Source organism: Lontra canadensis, unplaced genomic scaffold, assembly GCF_010015895.1.
Source record: "Lontra canadensis isolate GAN:19392208 unplaced genomic scaffold, GSC_riverotter_1.0 scaffold21, whole genome shotgun sequence".
NCBI lineage: Eukaryota > Metazoa > Chordata > Mammalia > Carnivora > Mustelidae > Lontra > Lontra canadensis.
This window is the reverse complement of record NW_022631015.1, coordinates 23,368,140-23,386,156: the sequence shown is the minus strand read 5'-3', so window position 1 is coordinate 23,386,156 and position 18,017 is coordinate 23,368,140. Positions and strand designations below refer to the sequence as shown.

Genomic DNA, 18,017 nt, shown 5'->3' with positions numbered 1-18,017 from the left:
CACGTTGATGCAAATAGTGGGTATTCATCTTTTCTGATGGCTGAGTAATGTTCCATTGTATACATGGACAACATCTTCTTTATCCATTCATCTATTGAAGGGCTTCTCAGCTCCTTCCGCAGTTTGACTATCACGGACATTGCTGCTATGAACACTGGGGTGCATGTGCCCCTTCTTTTCACTATGTCTGTATCTTTGAAGTAAAGACAAGTACTGCAATTTCTGGGTTGTAGAGTAGCTCTATTTTTAACATCTTGAGGAACCTCCATACTATTTTCCAGAGTGACTGCACCAGCCTGCATTCCCACCAACAATGTAGGAGGGCTCCCCTTTTTCCACATCCTCACCAGCACTTGTTTCCTGTTTTGTTAAATTTTGCCATTCTAATTGTCATAAGGTGGTATCTCATTGTGGTTTTGACTTGCATTTCCCTGATGGTTAGTGATGTGGAACATTTTTTCAAGTGCCTGTTAGCCATTTGTATGTCTTCTAGACAATGTGTTTTTGAAAAGAAACTTAACCACTGAAAACAATAAGGCAAAATAATCCCATAGTTGGTCTAGAAGAGTGATTCTGCCATTGGCACCCTGGTGACTTAGCACATTCCCTCATGGGCCACAAAGGTGGGGCTTAGCTGGAGCTCAGCTGCATTCTGACTCATCTTGGCAGATTGCCCTGTAGTCGTCCCTGGAACATGCCAAGAGGTGTTCATGAGGAACTGTCTCAGGCCATTTCTCATCAGCCACTCCCCCGCCAACACTGTCTACATCGAAGTTACCTGTACTGTGGGAGGCTTCTGTGAGGCGTAGGACTTTCTATCTCTACATTTTGTGTACAGATGCAGGCTATAAACTTGCTCAGTCACAACTTAGTTGGTTCTTCAATGACAGACCAACCCACCACATTTGTGTCATTTGCCATCTGGTCCTTCCAGGTCCCTGTCTATGGGACCTAGCCTGTGAAACTAGGAAAACAGGTCGATGACCCCATGTTGATCTCATCTCTGGCAACTGTATCAGCAATGAACTGTTCAAATCCATTGGGGCTTATTGTCTTCCTCCAGACCAAATACATGAAAATGTGGGGAGCGTGCCTGGCAGGGTCACTGGGCTGCTGCTTAGAGACCACCTGACTGCTTGACAGCTTGCTACCTGGAAAACCCTTGAGGAAAACCCAACAGACTGAAATGATAGAATTCAGCAAAGCAGTCAAATACAACATGACAATACAAATATCAATAGCATCCCTACACAGAAAAACGGTGAGAAAATATGATGGAAAAATCCCTTATTATATTTGCACCTAGATAAGTTAATTTTACACCAGGTAAGATAACAGACATTTTAAAGTAGAAATGATAGATAGAAACGATAGGCTAGCTCAGTCCATAGAGCATCTGACTCTTGATCTCAGGGGTTATGAATTTGAGCCCCATACTGGGTATCAAGATTATGTTAAAAACAAATTAATAAGTAAAAGTTTAAAAAAAATAGAAAGGATAAAAGTTTTACTAAGTATGTCAACTTTACAAGATCCTGGACAGTCCACAAAGAGGTAACATCAAACATATTTGTATTAGAAATACAAACACAGGGGCACCTGGGTGGCTCAGTCAGTTAAGCATTTGCTTTCGGCTCAGGTCATGGTCCCTGGGTCCTGGGATCGAGTCCCACATCAGGCTCCCTGCCCATGGGGAGCCTGCTTCTTCCTCTCCTCACAGTTCAATGCTCTTGCTCAGCAATCTCTTTCTCAAATAAATAAATAAAAGCTTAAAAAAGAAGAAATACAAATTGATAACTATGAATGGAAAATGCTGATGGCTCTAAAAAGAAATTTTGTCTTAAGTCTTCAAGTCCTCTTAACAGCAGCTCATTTGTACAGAGCTGAGGTACTTGGTAATGGCCTTGATGTCCTCAGATATAGCCTGCTTAGTCAATTCCACAGGCAGGAGCAGGCACACAGACAAAATTGGTCCAACACCCGTTGTAATGAGCAAGGTGGGATGCATCCCCTATTGTGTGCTTGAAGATATATCTGACAAAATAGTTCTCAACACACATGGCATTGGATGAAATGCCCATGTTGGGGTACACCTGTTTCAAGATTTTATTAAACTAGATGGACAATTATTTCACTTTAGAGCATCTCTCCCGCAAATCTTCTGAGTTTTGGTGAAAGTTTTCTTAGAGTCCTTTTTAGAGATAACAAAAAGTCTCTCTTAGAGTCATTTATAGAAATACTAATATCCTTAAATAAAGACCCAGGCATCATGAATCCAGTCTCCCACTACTCTGAGTAAAGAGAATGATGATATTTGATACCAAGTGGTATCAAATATAGTTGTTATAGTTGCTGTATTCAAATGAGGTATTGCTGCCACCCAATCTCTGGATGAAAAGCAAAGAATGATTACATGTAAATGAGTTGCTTGAAATTCACTGTGATTGGATAGTAATAATGCTTGGCATGATCCAATCAGGAAGCAAACGGCAACCTGGAAGTTCCACACTAGTAGGTCACTGAGTGTGGCCTCTATCAAGAGTGCTTTGAAGAGCATTTGAGAGAGACTGACCTCCTTAATCGAAGTCTGTGAGGAATGTTGCTGTTCTCGTGGCTTCATCTGGATCATAGCTCCATCCACCCACCCGCAATCAACTGTTGGCAGAAACTGGGCTACCCTTAGATTGAGCAAGAACTCTTTGATCTGGGAGAGGAGAATGATCTTGGAAAACAAGAGACCTGGGCCAAGACCCCAATGTCTCCAGTACTGACTGAAAACCCCAGTAAACTGGAAAATTTTGAAATATGTATAGTTTTTTGTTATATTATTGGGCTATTAGGAAACAGCTTAAAATGAGATACTATAAAAGATTGAGAATATTATGATGGTATTTAAACACTGAAGAAAAGGTGTAAACATTGCACAAAATGACATTTACAGCCTCTAATCAAAAAGTAAAGGATAGAGGGCACGTGGGTGGCTCAGTGGGTTAAGCCTCTGCCTTCAGCTCAGGTCATAATCTCGGGGTCTTGGGATCGAGTGCTACATCAGGCTCCTTGCTCAGTGGGGATCCTGCTTCTCCCCCCAACTCTGCTGCTTCCCCTGCCTGTGTGCGCTCTCTCTCTCCCTCTCTCTCTGTGCCAAAAAAAATAAGTAAAATCTTTTTTTGAAAAAAGTAAAGGGTAGAGACCATCATTTCATAAGTGGAGCACATACACTTAATACTTACTATACAACCTTGGAAAATAAAAAACTGCACTGCAAACAACCTATTTCCTCATAAGGAAAGCTATTAAAGCTGAAAAAGGGAATTGTGTTCATTTACTAGTTGACTGGGCAAATGAAAACCAATGAGTTATTAGTGAAAAAGACATTAAATAGAACTTTAACTTTTATTATTTTTTATTTTTTTAAAATATTTTACTTATTTATTTGCCAGAGAGAGAGAGAGAGATCACAAGTAGTCAGAGAGGCAGACAGAGAGAAAGGGGGGAAGCAGGCTCCCTGATGAGCAGAGAGCCCCATGCGGTGCTCGATCCCAGGACCCTGAGATCATGACCTGAGCCGAAGGCAGAGGCTTAACCCACTGAGCCACCCAGGTGCCCCGAACTTTAACTTTTAAAAAACTAGGATGGCTCTAAAAAATATCTTTGGTTTACGATATTCAATTTCTGATCAAAGGAACTCATTTGCAGCTGGCGTACTTATTGATGCTACCGGGGCCCTCAGATATTGCCTGCTTGGCCAGCTCTCCAGGCTGTAGGAAGCATATGGCCTTTGGAATGGCCTGGAGGTAATGGCAGTCACCTGTGGTAATATGCCAGGTGGGAGGTGCACCAGTGATCCACTCAAAGACCCATGGCAAAAGGAATCAATGATGAACATGGCCTTGGACAAGATGCTACTGTAGCTGCTTCATCATCCTGATCTGGGGTGAAAAGTGCAAATCTGGAGTCCAGGGGAGAAATGGATATATCTTGCCATTAATCCTTAGAGTAACAAAAATCAATTACAGGCACACCTTGGAGATACTGCAGTTTCAGTTCCAGACCACCATAAAAAAATGAATATCGCAATCAAGGGGGTCAAGTAATTTTTGTTTTCCCAGCACATAAAATTTGTGTTTACACTATACTGTAGTCTATGAGGTATACAGTAGCATTATGTTAAAAATACAATGTACATACCTTAATTAAAAAAAAAATAGTCGGGGCGCCTGGGTGACTCAGAGGGTTAGGTCTCTGCCTTTGGCTCAGGTCATGGTCTCAGGGTCCTGGGATCGAGCCCCGCATCGGGCTCTCTGCTCAGTGGGGAGCCTGCTTTCCCCTTTCTCTCTGCCTGCCGCTCTGCCTGCTTGTGATCTCTCTCTCTCTGTGTCAAATAAATAAAATCTTAAAAAAAAAATACTCTATTGGTAAATAATGCTAGCCATCATCTGAGCTTTCAATGAGCAGTAATCACCGATCACAGATCACCATGACAAATACATATAATGAAAGACTTTGAAATACTGCAAAAATATCAAAATGTGACAAAGACACCAAGGGAACAAATGCTGCTAGAAAAATGGCAGCAATAGACTTGCTCTATGTAAGGTCTCCACAAACCTTCCAGCTGTAAAAGACACAATATCTGTGAAATGCAGGATGTATGTGGTTAAGCAATTATTTTTGTTTTGTTTTATTTATTTATTTATTTATTTATTTATTTATTTGAAAGTGACCACAGATGGGGAGGGGCAGAGGAAGAGAGAGAATCTTAAACAGGCCCCATGCCTAGTGCAAAGCCTGATGTAGGGCTCTATCTCACAACCCTGAGATCATGACCCGAGCTGAAATCATGAGTCCGATGCTTAACTGACAGAGCCACACAGGTGCCCTTAGGTTAAGCAATGATTTTTTAGTTTGGCCTTTTTTGTTGTTGTTCTAAAACTTTATTTTATTATTTTTATACAAACAAATTGAATTTTAATGAATTCACAGATGTTTTGAATTACATTTGACATATAACATTATATTGGTTTAAGGTATAAAACATATTGGTTCAATATTTTATACATTGTGAAGTAATTGTCACAATAACTCTAGTTACCACCTATCCTCATAGAAAGTTACAAAAAAAAATATTTTTTTCTTATGAGAACTTTCAAGATCTACTCCAGGCTGTCCTTTTTTGAAATGCCATACAAAAGCATTAATCTGGGAGACTTAATAAAGCAGAGGCATTATAATAAAAATTAAGACTTGTAAAATGTGTATACTAGAAAGAAAATTTCAACAGTTTTGACCTACAATAAGTAATACACATTTTTACAGTGATGAAATACTAATATATAGGTTCATTCTACAGATACATGTACGTGTTTCAAAATCAAAATTTCACAAAAAAATCTTTACGCAGTAAGCGTAAGTACAATGCCCTCTCATTTCAATCTATTTTGTCCTATTTTGTTATTAAAAACAAAACAAAACAGCCATACATGCTGTTCATGAGGCACTAAATTGATTTTACCCGAGAGTAGTGACACTGAAGAATCTTGGAATAATGGCAACAGCCAATCAGACTACTTGATGCTTTGGGTCAAATGGTAGCACCATCTCCCATACGGAGAAAATCCCACTCTTTCTTGGGATTTCAGACCTGGAGCTTGACCACAGTTGCTTTTTCATTCTTTTATGGATATGAAGAGTGAGACTCCAGAACGGCCTGCAGACATGTCTCTTGCCTCTTGGAGAAAACTTAGAAAAGGAAGGGAAACGTAAGAAAACAGCAAAAATGAGTGTGTCCTATTTTGTTGTGTTGTGGTTGGTTGGGAGAGATTTAGATACAGTCTGTGTGTCCGGAACTGGGCTTTTTCCTGCAACAACCTCCTGTCTGTGGCATATCTCAATCTTCACCTTGTCTTCTTCTTTTCTTCCAAAACCATTTTAGTTGGATTCCTGCCACTTAGAAGCACAAGTGTCTGACAACAAGAGGCCACAACTAACTGAATACGATCAAAATTTAGCCTTGCAGTGCAATGGCCAGTAAATGAGTTTGGCCCCTAATCCTCTTTTGTAGCAACAATAGAAGTCTATGATCTCACTCATCCTGATTCAGCACTGAGAAAAGAAGTGAGAATCTGAGCAGGAGAGGGAAAGATCAAAAGGGATTGACCCACATGGAAAGCTTTAATATAGATTTTGGAAACTGAAAGAAGCCAAGTAAAGCCTGAGGCAAACTCCTTATCTCCATAAAGATTAGCAGAGTGCAAAGGAACAAAAGAAAAAAGAAGATAGAGGGAAACTACCCTTTGCATTTTTCTCTAAGATAATGAAATCTAGCTTTACTTTAAATGACTGACAAGGTCACTGAGGACTAATAAATAAAAATGTTTCAGATAAGATTTGAAATGCCGGTGTTTCACACACCAGGCCCAGGGGCACATCCAATATCTACCCTCCTCTCCCAAGACAAGCTATAGGAATCTGGAAGTCCTTTAACCCACATGTAAGTAGTAATTCACACTTAGGCTGTGGAAATATATTCTTCCATTTGGTAACTCAACACCATCAACAAAAATCATTAAGCAAGTACAATTCAACAACCTTAAAGACAGAGCAGCAAAGTTAATAGAAAAACTAGTGTCCTCCTAAAAAAAATGAGTATTAGTATAAATATTTAAATTAGATAAATAAATAACAGAAATATTTGAACAGCATTCTTTTTTTAAAATTTTTCTAAAAAGATTGTATTTATTTGACAGACAAAGATTACAAGTAGGCAGAGAGGCAGGCAGAGAGAGAGGAGGAAGCAGGCTCCCCGCTGGCAGAGAGCCCGATGCGGGACTCGATCCCAGGACCCTGGGATCATGACCTGAGCCGAAGGCAGAGGCTTTAACCCACTGAGCCACCCAGGCGCCCCTAGCATTCTTTTTTTTATTAATTTTTTTAAAATTCTACTACAGTTAACATACAGTTATATTTGTTTCACTGTATGATATTCAACAATGTTCAACAATTCCATACATTACTCAGTGCTCGTCATGAGAAACGTACTCTTTAATCCCCATCACTTATTTCACCCATCCCCCCAGAATGTTATAAATATTCTTACAACAAGAATCAGAAACATGAAAAACAAAGTTTTCTTAGAAATGACAAATATTCCCAGACTCCCTGGGTGATTAGATTCCCAATTCTATATCTTACCAGCAAGTTATTTAACCTCTCTGTAAAATGGGCATAGTAATAGTACCTTCCAGAGAGGTTTGCTGTGAGTGAGCAGCAAAAATGTTATTGTATGTAAAGTGTTCAGAAGTGTGCCCAGTACATATTTAGTGTTAAATAAGTGACCCCATCCGAAGGAATCACTAAAAAGACAGGTAGAGCGGCAGGCAGAGGGAGAAGCAGGCTCCCTGCCGAGCAAGGAGCCTGATATGGGCCTCGATCCCAGGATGCTAGGATCATGACCTGAGCCGAAGGCAGCTGCTTAACCGACTGAGCCACCCAGGAGTCCCCAGCTAGCAAGTTCTATGGAAAATCATGTTGGAATACTGATTGGAATTGTGTTAAATCTATGGCTTCTCTAGGGAGACCTGAGAGTTTTACATTTCTGAATGTTGCTGTCCATGAAAATGTTATGTCTCTATACTTAGCATTTAGTTCTAGTTTAATACCTTTCAGTAAAGTTTTGCAATTTTCTACATAAAGATGTGCCATATTTTTGTTAGATTTATTCCTAGGTCTTATTTCCTTTTGTTGCTACTATGTACTTTTATTGTTGTTCTGAATTCCAGCACTTTTTATAAGATCGTTTTTTGTTTCAGGCTGGTACCTAAAAATGCAATCTAACTTTAAAAGTCACCTTTATATCTGTCAAACTTGCTGAAGGCTTATGACTTATAATAACTTATGAATAGAATTTTAGTTTTCCCATGTAGACAATCATATCACCTATCAACAATTATAGGTTTACTTCTTTTCCAATCATTTCACGTTTCTTTCTTGTGTTATTGTATTGGTTGCAACTTCTAACACGCTGGTGAAGAGATGTGGTAACCAGCACCCCTTTTATGTACCTAATTTTTACAGGGGGTTCACCTTTGAGTGGAATGTTTGTCCTAGGTTTTATAGATACTCTTTAGCTTGAAATTAATTTGAATTTAGTTTTAGTCTCAGTTTCCCAGGAATGCTTTTCCTTTTTATTTTGTTGAATTGCACTTAGTAATCTTGTCAAGCTATTTCCTTGACATAGATTACTACCTCTAACTTTTTAATGTAATTATATTTTATTTTTTTGGGTACGTTAGATTTTTAATAACTTTCAGTTATGAATATCATTACATGACAGTTCAGAGGTATTAATAATAATAATGACAGCAATTGACTTTTCATTTATCGGTTTTTCTATTGTAGGCAAAGTATGCTTCTTGGTTTTGTTTAGTTGTATGATTTATTCCTGCTTCTTTCGATGATCTCCAAATAAGTGAGCATCAACAAGTAAAATATGTTTGTTCCAAGTCCCTGGATAAAAACTCAGTGTGATATATTTTTATTACTCATGCTGGTCAGAAAATGTGCCACTGTCTTACTTACTTGATAGCTATGATACAATACAAACAGCCACTTTCCTTTGTTTATTATCCTATCTGGAAGCAGACAACATGTCATTCCATTAGCATTCCTAATTTTCTTCCATATCTACTCTTAAAAATTGTATTTGTCACCATTGTATTGTTTTTCCTATGGATGCTATCCTAAATAGGATATGATATTGCACTTTTAGCCCTGAACTCCTGGTACTGGGGTTGCTAAAATAGGAGCCATTGAAGCCGGAAAGCAGACTGGCAGAAAGCCATGTCTAAGGAAAAGGCAAGGAGTATTTGCACTGTAGCAACCCAGCATGTAACTGGCTGCGTTGTGTAGCCGACAGAGACACACCTTGCTGCTTTGCCCATAGAAGCCAAACTCAGAGATGAGGTCCCATTGTGAGCTTCATTACCCCAATCACTATAGGGACAGTGAAGCTAGACAGGAGTTTGACTGGCAGAAAAAAGGATTTGCCAGAACCATGATGAAAATGTAAGGTTCTAAGCAGACGTAACAATACAGCATTCATGGTTTCAAGTATGCTTGAGGGGCACTTGGGTGGTTCAGTCAGTGAAGCGGCTGCCTTCGGCTCAGGTCATGATCTCAGGGTCCTGGAATAGAGTCCCGCATTGGACTCCCCACTCAGTGGGGAGTCTGCTTCTTTCCCTCCCTCTGCCCCCACCCCTTGCTCATGTGTGTTCTCTCTCTCTCTCAAATAACTAAATAAAACCTTTTTTTTTTTTTTAATTATGTTTGCAAAAGCAGCCAAGCTCCAGAGAATAACCATGACTATTTAGGAAAGTCTTTTGTTTCAGGATTTAAACTCATTTGATGTGTTTGCTTGACAGGTGCTTTTGTATTTCCTGAGTAACTGAGTGTGCACGGGAGGTGTATGTCCTCTGCTGAGGCCCCTCCCAGCCTCCTAGACTGGAAACAACAGGCTTCCTATGCTCACGATAGGATGGTGCACTGGAATCCTCTGACATAGTACCCAGAATCACAGCCCACATCATGTGGCATTGTCATCCTACTGATTATTAACAACAGTTGTTTATAGTCTTAGGAAAACAACTCAGGATAATTTGAACCCTATCAAAGGAGAAACTTGCCCTTCATCTTCTCTAATAATTCACATGACAAAAACAAAGTAATTTAAAAACAACACTTTTCAAAAGGAGAACATATATTTTTAAAAGGTGGCTATTACCATCGAAATCAAGGAAATATTTCCACTGATATTCAAGTTTAAAAAAATTAATTATGGGGCGCCTGGGTGGCTCAGCGGGTTAAGCCTCTGCCTTTGGCTTAGGTCATGATCTCAGGGTCCTGGGATCAAGCCCCGCATCAGGCTCTCTGCTAAGCAGGGAGCCTGCTTCCCCACCATACCCTGCTCCCCGCCTGCCTCTCTGCCTATTTGTGATCCCTGTCTGTCAAATAAATAAATAAAATCTTTAAAAAAATTGCATCCATAAACTAAATGTCAAAAAAAATTAATTATAGATGTTAGCCAAGTTGGATTTTTCCCACACAACAGCAACATGATTCTGTTTCTATCAAGTCAAATTCATAGAATGGAAGAACAAACAACCCAAGGGCATTTTAAAATGAAATTAAAAATTAAATAACAAAACCAAAACCACATTTTCTGACGGGTACAGTTTCGGGGTTAGCGATATTTCACGTGATATTTGAATTTGGGCGTTGTTACTCATTATCTCAGGGTCCAGAGTCCCTCCAACATGACTCAGGGAAAAATCTTTTACACAGGAAAGTGAAGTTGACATCCCTTCCCCTTGCGTAATGAACCAAGACTGTTGGTGCTTAAAGTCCTGAAGTGCACATGGACAAATCCGTTTTTCTTTTCTCTTACAAAGACTAAAAAACTTAACCTGAAAAAAAAAGTGTGATAATGACCCATAATGAATGTTTGGAAAACAGTATCTCTGACTCCCTAAGACCCGGGCTCCTCCTTCTGAATTCTTGAGCTCAGGGATGGACTGCCAGGCTCCCACTCCTCTACCAGGGAGCTGTGAGGTGGTTTAGTCCCCCACAACACAGTTCAAAATAGGTATAAAGAGTCAAATTGGAAATCACAAGGAGGCCTCCTCTGGGGCCATAAACTAAGAAGGAACTTAAAGTCAAGGTGACAAGCAGGCCTTGAAGCAAGGAGGGCTGCCAGGAGTCAGAACCAGGTTTAATTTTCCAAGACTGGAGATCGACCCGAATGTTCTCCACGGAGATAGGTGTGCAGGCACTAAGCACAGAAGAGAGGGGTGGAGGTGGGGGGATGGGAAGGAACTATCTACATAAAGCTGGCGATCTAAAGCGTCACCTCATCTCTGAGGTAAGGATGAGCAGAACTACAAACGCGCTTGGAGAGCAGTGAGGATGTTTTCAACCACATGGGGGCAGAGATGAAAACAAGTCAAGCAAAAGAAATTGAAAAGGCTTGGCCTCCATGGTGCCCACGTGAGTGTTCCCAATTCATGCCGTCTATTGTCCAAAGTGAGTTACAGAGAAGTCCGTAGTGCATGATAGCAGGTGTACAAATTTGGAAATAAAGAAAGCATTATTTTATATAGTGTAGGAGTGCATCTATAGATAGTATTAAATCAAAGAATATGGAGCAACCTAATTTATGTGAAATGTTTTTGTTCTTGGAGTGTGTGTGTGTACGGGTGTATGCGCACCAGAGGACCAGGGAAAGCAGGCGCGAAATCCAAGTTTACCTGTAATGTTGTATCTCATGGATTTCCAAGAAAAAAATTAACAAAATTTCAAAGGGGGAAAAAAAAACATATTCAACTTTGGCATTTAATTATAATCCTTTTCTTTCTTTCGCCTTTCCAGAGCGGAACTGAAGTCATTAAAGATACCACAAAGCAAAGCGAAGGCCTCACGAGGATGTCTGAACTAGAGGACACACCTCGGGTTTGGAGGAGACAGACTCAAGACGCTCACATCAGTAAGGAAGAAGGCAGAGCTGGGGGGCGCCTGGGTGGCTCAGTGGGTTAAAGCCTCTGCCTTCGGCTCAGGTCATGATCTCAGGGTCTTGGGATCGAGCCCCACATCAGGCTTTCTGCTCGCAGGAGCCTGCTTCCCCCTCTCTCTCTCTCTGCCCACTTCTGGTCTCTATCTGTCAAATAAATAAATAAAATCTTAAAAAAAAAAAAAAAAAAAGAAGGCAGAGCCAGGGAGGCTCTTAGATTCCAGGTTCCGAAACCACACATTTCTGGAAACTTCCTCAGAGGCTGCCAGACCAGAAGCACCATTCCTTCAATTTCTAGTTGGACGAATCTCGTTAATGATTAGCAGTTCCAGCCCCGGGGGAGCGAAGAATCCTACCCTGCCTGCCAGGAGGTGCAGGGCCAGAGCTGGAAGAAGGAGCAGGTTCTCAGTGGAAGTCCTCCCTCAGATGCTAAGTTGGTAAGTCACTTACTCTGGTGTTGATATGCAAACTCTCTAAGGGTTCTTTCTGTGTAACAACGGACAGTTTTAATATCCTGCCCGAGTCCCAGGTTTTCTCATATTAATTTTTTGAAAGGTGAGTGAAAATGTGAAAAACCCCTATTTTCCTAACCAGGCAGGGGGGAGTGGGGTATAAGCAGGGAGCTGAAGTTTTATGCCTGATCATCCATAAACATGTGGAAAATGTCTGTGCAAGACATTTCCAAGAAATAGGCACTCTCGTGAGGTATTTAAAAGCTGAATTTAAGGGATTAAATTCGGGGGCTCGTCAACAAATATCAGCTCTTTTATTTACCAACGGGCTGGCCTGGACAGAGAGGGTCAACATATCCATCTAGGGTTGATGGCTAGTAGTTAGCAACAGCAGCTAGGATAGCTCCTTATACCAACAGCTGGCAGAACACAGAGGAAGAGTTGTAGGTTGGTTGCAAATAAATATTTCAGGTAAGAAAAAAATGGGCAACCACACCTCCATCCCTTAAGCCAAGATTCACTGCCATCGAGAAGTCTGTACTGGGCTTTTCTCCTGGACAGGCTCACTGCAGCAACAGGCAATTCCTGGGGGCCTAAAGGACTCTAACCTTTTGAGATCCAGTTCACCCTTTTCATTTCCCTCCCACATCAAGTAGGGTCCAGGACTTTGACACAGATGGGGCTGGGGGTGACTCTGGTCCAAGATGGCATCTAGAGGAACGCTGAGTCATGAAGCAAGGAGATGAGGGAGAGTTAAGCAAACCGAGACAGCAGGGATGGAAGGGAAATGTAGCCATGGGGCATTGAGGGTCACTAGGGTCAGAAGATGGAGGGCAGGCTGACGGCAGTTGAGAGGAGTTAATCCAGGAGAGCCCGCAAGGCGGGAATGTGGGAGCTCCAGGTTTATGACGGTACTTGTGACCTCACAGATGGTATAAATGCAATGCTGTTAGCAGGACACCCACAGCCTTTAACCCTAATGGTGGACAGGAAGCTGACCTTCACTGTGATTCCCTGTGAACACTGTTTTGAAGCAGAAACTTCTCAGGGTGCCATATATAGTCCCTGACCCAAGGAACCAGCAATTTTCTGGGCAGTAGTGGAAAATCAAGGTTGCTATTGAAAGAAATTGCATATGGGGACACCTGGATGGTTCAGTCGGTCAGGCATCTGCCTTTGGTTCAGGTCATGATCCTAGGGTCCTAGGATTGAGCCCCGCATTGGGCTCCCTTCTCAGCAGAGTCCCTCCATCGTGTGTGTATGAGTTCTCTCTCTCTCTCTCTCTCTCAAATAAATAAAATCTTTAAAATTTTTTCATATATACATATATATGTATATACACATGTACATATATACACACAAAACATATATGCCACACAAAACACATATATGACATACTGATATACAATATATGTGTGACAACATTAAATTATTTCTTTTGGACAGCCCTAGGACTTGAAGGCTAGCCAGGGCGCAACTGTGTTACCGTTGCAACCCCACTGCTGGGGCATCCTGCCACAAGACCTTTTTGAGGTCACTAAGCTTTACTGGAGTAATGCTTGCTTACATGCTTCCTTGGCAGCCAAATGCTCTCGGAACTTTCCCTTACATGCATTCCCATTCACTGTCCGTGCCCAACCACCTGCTTAGCTGTGTGAGTAAATGCTGACAAAATCTCCTGGGAGAATGACCATAGATATGGTCCTATCTGCTAGCATTGGGTATTCAGCTTTCCAGGACAAGGCACGTCCTAGTTTTCTAGTATAGAGACAGTAGAAAGCTACAAGTACTTCAGATTACTTTACCCAAGTTATTATTTAAGTTTCTGCATCTATGAAAGCTGATATTCTGAGCACACTATGGGTAAATACTGAGATTCTATTTCATGGGTATAAGTCTTGAAAGTAACTTGAAAATGGACAAATGTCCTCCATGGACTAGAGAGGGTTCACTGGGGCTGCCATCTGGATCAACAGACTCAAAACTGGAGAGTTCAAGAACCCACTCCCCACCATGATAGAAAGGTCCCAGAGGCACGCCTCCAAGAACAGGCAAAGTTGTGGTAAACCAGGAATAGACATCCCATAATATTTTCATCCCACAGAATTTAGCATCAAACCCCAGGACAGGAAATCACTCTCCATCTTAAGAGGTCAGCTGCTAGGTGGTCCAGGCATAAAACAGAGAATAAAGTAACTTCAATCTCTAGATCACACTAGAATTGCTCTGTGTTTTTGCTTGTCGATGAAATAATCATGTTCAAAGTTTGGATGGGTAGAACATCACTGACACACTTCAGTTCATGAGACATAAGCATACAATTCTTACGGTGTCCCAGAAAACTGTGCTGAGTACAGTTGAAAGAAGCCACCTAAAGGAGATAGCAGGACATGAAATCCAAGTAGTCTGAGAACCCTGTCCAGGCAGGCAATAACCTGATTGCTCATAAACCAAAAAGATGGACAGCATGTTACACAGATCTGATCACAACAGCCCTGGAAATGCCAATGAGCTACTGGTACATATAAGGGTCCTTGTTTCCTAGAACTGGTCCAGGAGCCATGGGTCAGTGGAATTGAATAACACTTGGAATTTAATTATGGTGCTTGTGTAGGATGGAATCCCTCCTTATACTTTTCAGTGAGAACCACCACCTCTGTGGAAAGTTGGAGGACCTAATGAATGTCCCAATATACTCATTTTGTAGAGGAGTTTGGACCAAGTATCTTATGCTAGGGGAAAAAAAAAAAAAAAAACAGGAATGAACACGGATCACAGGTACCAGATTTCATATCTATTCCTTCCGTATGGGGAAACTGGCCCTTTGCTCCCTGCAGGGGGCCACTTCCCTATAAATTGCCTCTTTGGAATTCCTGAGATAGGAGTGTCAAGTGATAGAAAACCCTCTAGGAAAATGCCTAAATGCTGGTGGCCAAGTAAAAAAAGGTAGGTTCATCAATAAATGATTGCACCAAGTACAGAGGCGCAAGGGGGAGATGTGTTTCCTCACCCTGGTGGTATGTTGATGAATATTTCACAACTGGCTTTCCACAGGAGGAAAAATGCATGCACAAACACAGATGGGTATATTATAAATCTTACTGATAGAATGTGGGGCACACAGTTTGTGAATAATAATAAAATATACAATACTGTTATTATAAGTTCTATATAGTCAATTGATTCTCTTAGAATACTGTGCTTTTTTCAGGTTTATTGAGGTATAATTAACAAACAGACATTTTATGTATTTAAGGTGTAAAACTTTCATGTGCTTTTGCTAAACTCTGTACCTATAGGCAACCTAAGGTTGAAACATAGACACAATCTGACAAATGAAATTGAATCTCAATCTCCCAATTCTTCTCAATATATTTGTTGTCATTAAATATCATAGATGATCTACTGTTGAATGATTTCTCTCTCATACAAATTATATTCATCAAACTGGAACCATCCTCAACTTTAGCACTCTGAATTACAATAAACCAAATTTTTTAGTTGTTTTTTAGTTTTTTAATTTAAATTTGATTAGCCAACATATAGTACATGTAGTGTTGGTAATTCATCAGTTTTATATAATACCCACTGCTCATCACATCCCATGCCCTCCTTAATGTCCATCACCCAGTTACGCCATCCCCCCAACCCACCTCCCCTCCAACAACCTTCAGTTTGTTTCCTATAGTTAAAAGTCTCTCATGGCTTTTCTCCCTCTCTGATGACCTCCCATTTTGTTTTCCCTCCCTTCCCCTATGATCTTCTGTGCTCTTTCTTATATTCCACATATGAGTGAAGCCATATGATAACTGTCTTTCTCTGATTGACTTATTTCATTCAGCATAACACCCTCCAGTTCCATCAATGTCAATGTAAATGGTAAGATTTCCTCCTTTCTAATGGCTAAGTAATATTCCACTATATATATATATATATATATATATATATATATATACTCATTTTGTGTATATATATATATATATATATATATATATATATATAGACACACACCACATTTTCTTTACCCACTCAACTACTGAAGGACATCTTGTCTCCTTCCATAGTTTGCCTATTATGGACATTGCTGCTATAAACATTGGGGTACAGGTACCTTTTGGATCATTTCATTTGTATCTTTAGGGTAAATACCTAATAGTGCAATTGCTGGGTTGTAGGGTAGCACTATTTTTAACGTCTTGCTGGACCTCCACACTGTTTTCCAGAGTGGCTGCCCCAGCTTGCATTCCCACCAATAGTGCAGGAGGGTTCCCCTTTCTCCACTGTTTAGCTTTTTTTGTGTTTGAAGGGATTACTTCTACATTATTATCTGCAAAATGCATGAATTGCCCAATTTAAGTTCATGTTAATCAAACTCATAATACCACTCAAGGGTAACATAAAATTTGTTACTAGTATCTTTATATCATTTTTAAAATAACATGTTTTAAGTTAAAATACTTACCCCATTTTCCAGTTACATCTATAACTTTGGTGTAATTTTCTATTTCTTGCAGAACTCACTCTGAATTTTTATAATTCTCTCCCCAGCCATAGTGCCACAAAATCAGGCCACAAGTACATTTTTGATTAATAATTAGATAAGCAAAAACATCACTCATGGGAAACCTCAGTGCCTCAGTTGCTTAGATATCTGCCTTCGGCTCAGGTCATGATCCCAGGGTCCTAGGATTGAGTCCTGCATCAGGCTCCTTGCTCAGCGAGGAGTCTGCTTCTCCCTCTGCCTGCCACTCCCACTGCTTGTGCGCACGCTCTCTCTCTGACAAATAAATAAAATATTTTTAAAAATCACTCACTTCATCAATAATGAGTCTAGTTCTAATATAATATTATTCAATAAATTTCTTAAGTATAGGAAATCAACAAATCAAGCCCAAATCTGTAGCATTTGTGTCTTTTTTTTTTTTTTTTTGGTGTGAAATATCCAATTATGGCCAACTTTGACCTACTAACGTGACATCACTGAATTCAGACTTAGGAAGAAATAAGCAGCAGCATGCCTTTATATCATTTTCCTACCATATAGATGCAGGAAACATGAATGATCCCAAGAGCGTACCTGATAGTAAAATGCAGTGAAATAATTACAAAGTCATGAGCTGTAAACATTTCTTCCTTTTCAAAGTATAATTTATTTAATTCTGAATTTATATAATTTAATTGCCAGTAATGGCTGTTTTCAACAACCAGCTTACAAAATTCCTAAAAATGTAACGGTCTGCTTTTGCCGGCCTATGCGAGCTGACTCCACTACCCCACTCCTTACGCTGTACTCACCTCTTGGGTTCTCTTGTCTTCCTGTCTCAATTCAAGCTCTGCCATGCCTTTTTCTATTTATATAATTTTTCCCTATATAAATTAACATTTCTGAGGATGCCTGTTTGGGTGTCTTTTTTTTTTTTTTTTTAGGATATCCATATCAGGTGCTTCTACAAAAAAGCTGACCACCCTCCATCCAGAAATTATTGAATTCTTGGTGAGACAACTGTGAGATGTCACACGACCCTCATCAAAGAGTTTGAGGAAAGGAAAACTAAGAACATGATCCAACATTAAAAGCTCAAAGGACTAAGAGTCTTAAGCCTCTATTCATGGTGGCTACAACGGGGTATATTCAAACATGGCGGTATTTTTTTAATCTCAGACCCAACTGCTAAAGAATGACATTTTCATCATCCAGTTTTATCTCCATTTTCCCCTGCTGGATAGTATATATGGTTTCAGTTTTTCTTGCTATGGGTCAGTTAAAACCAACTTCATAATCCCAACTACTGGTTAATTAAACAAGAGGATATTCATAACCTTAAACCAAACAGATCCTGTTTATGACAGAACTTTGTTCACTTGAGGCAGTCATGGCCCAAATTGTAGGGACCCCAAACAATACTAGTGTCAAGATCTCCATGTTAGTTATTTCAGAACTTTGTAGACACTTCATCATCTGTGGCCAGAAATAATATTGGATTAAAATGATATTATCATTTCGT

The 18,017-nt window shown here is 40.2% G+C and overlaps 1 protein-coding gene and 1 long non-coding RNA gene across 4 annotated transcripts in view; one reads left to right on the top strand and one right to left on the bottom strand.

Moving 5' to 3' along the window:
* The window catches only part of LOC116870028 (histone H2B type 1-A), a 384,027-nt gene that overhangs the window by 249,762 nt on the left and 116,248 nt on the right, over positions 1 to 18,017 (bottom strand). The window lies entirely within an intron of this gene.
* LOC116870047 lies at positions 11,943 to 17,510 on the top strand. Its single transcript, XR_004383165.1, has 2 exons — positions 11,943 to 11,997; positions 17,440 to 17,510. It is a non-coding gene; the product is annotated as an uncharacterized LOC116870047 (long non-coding RNA).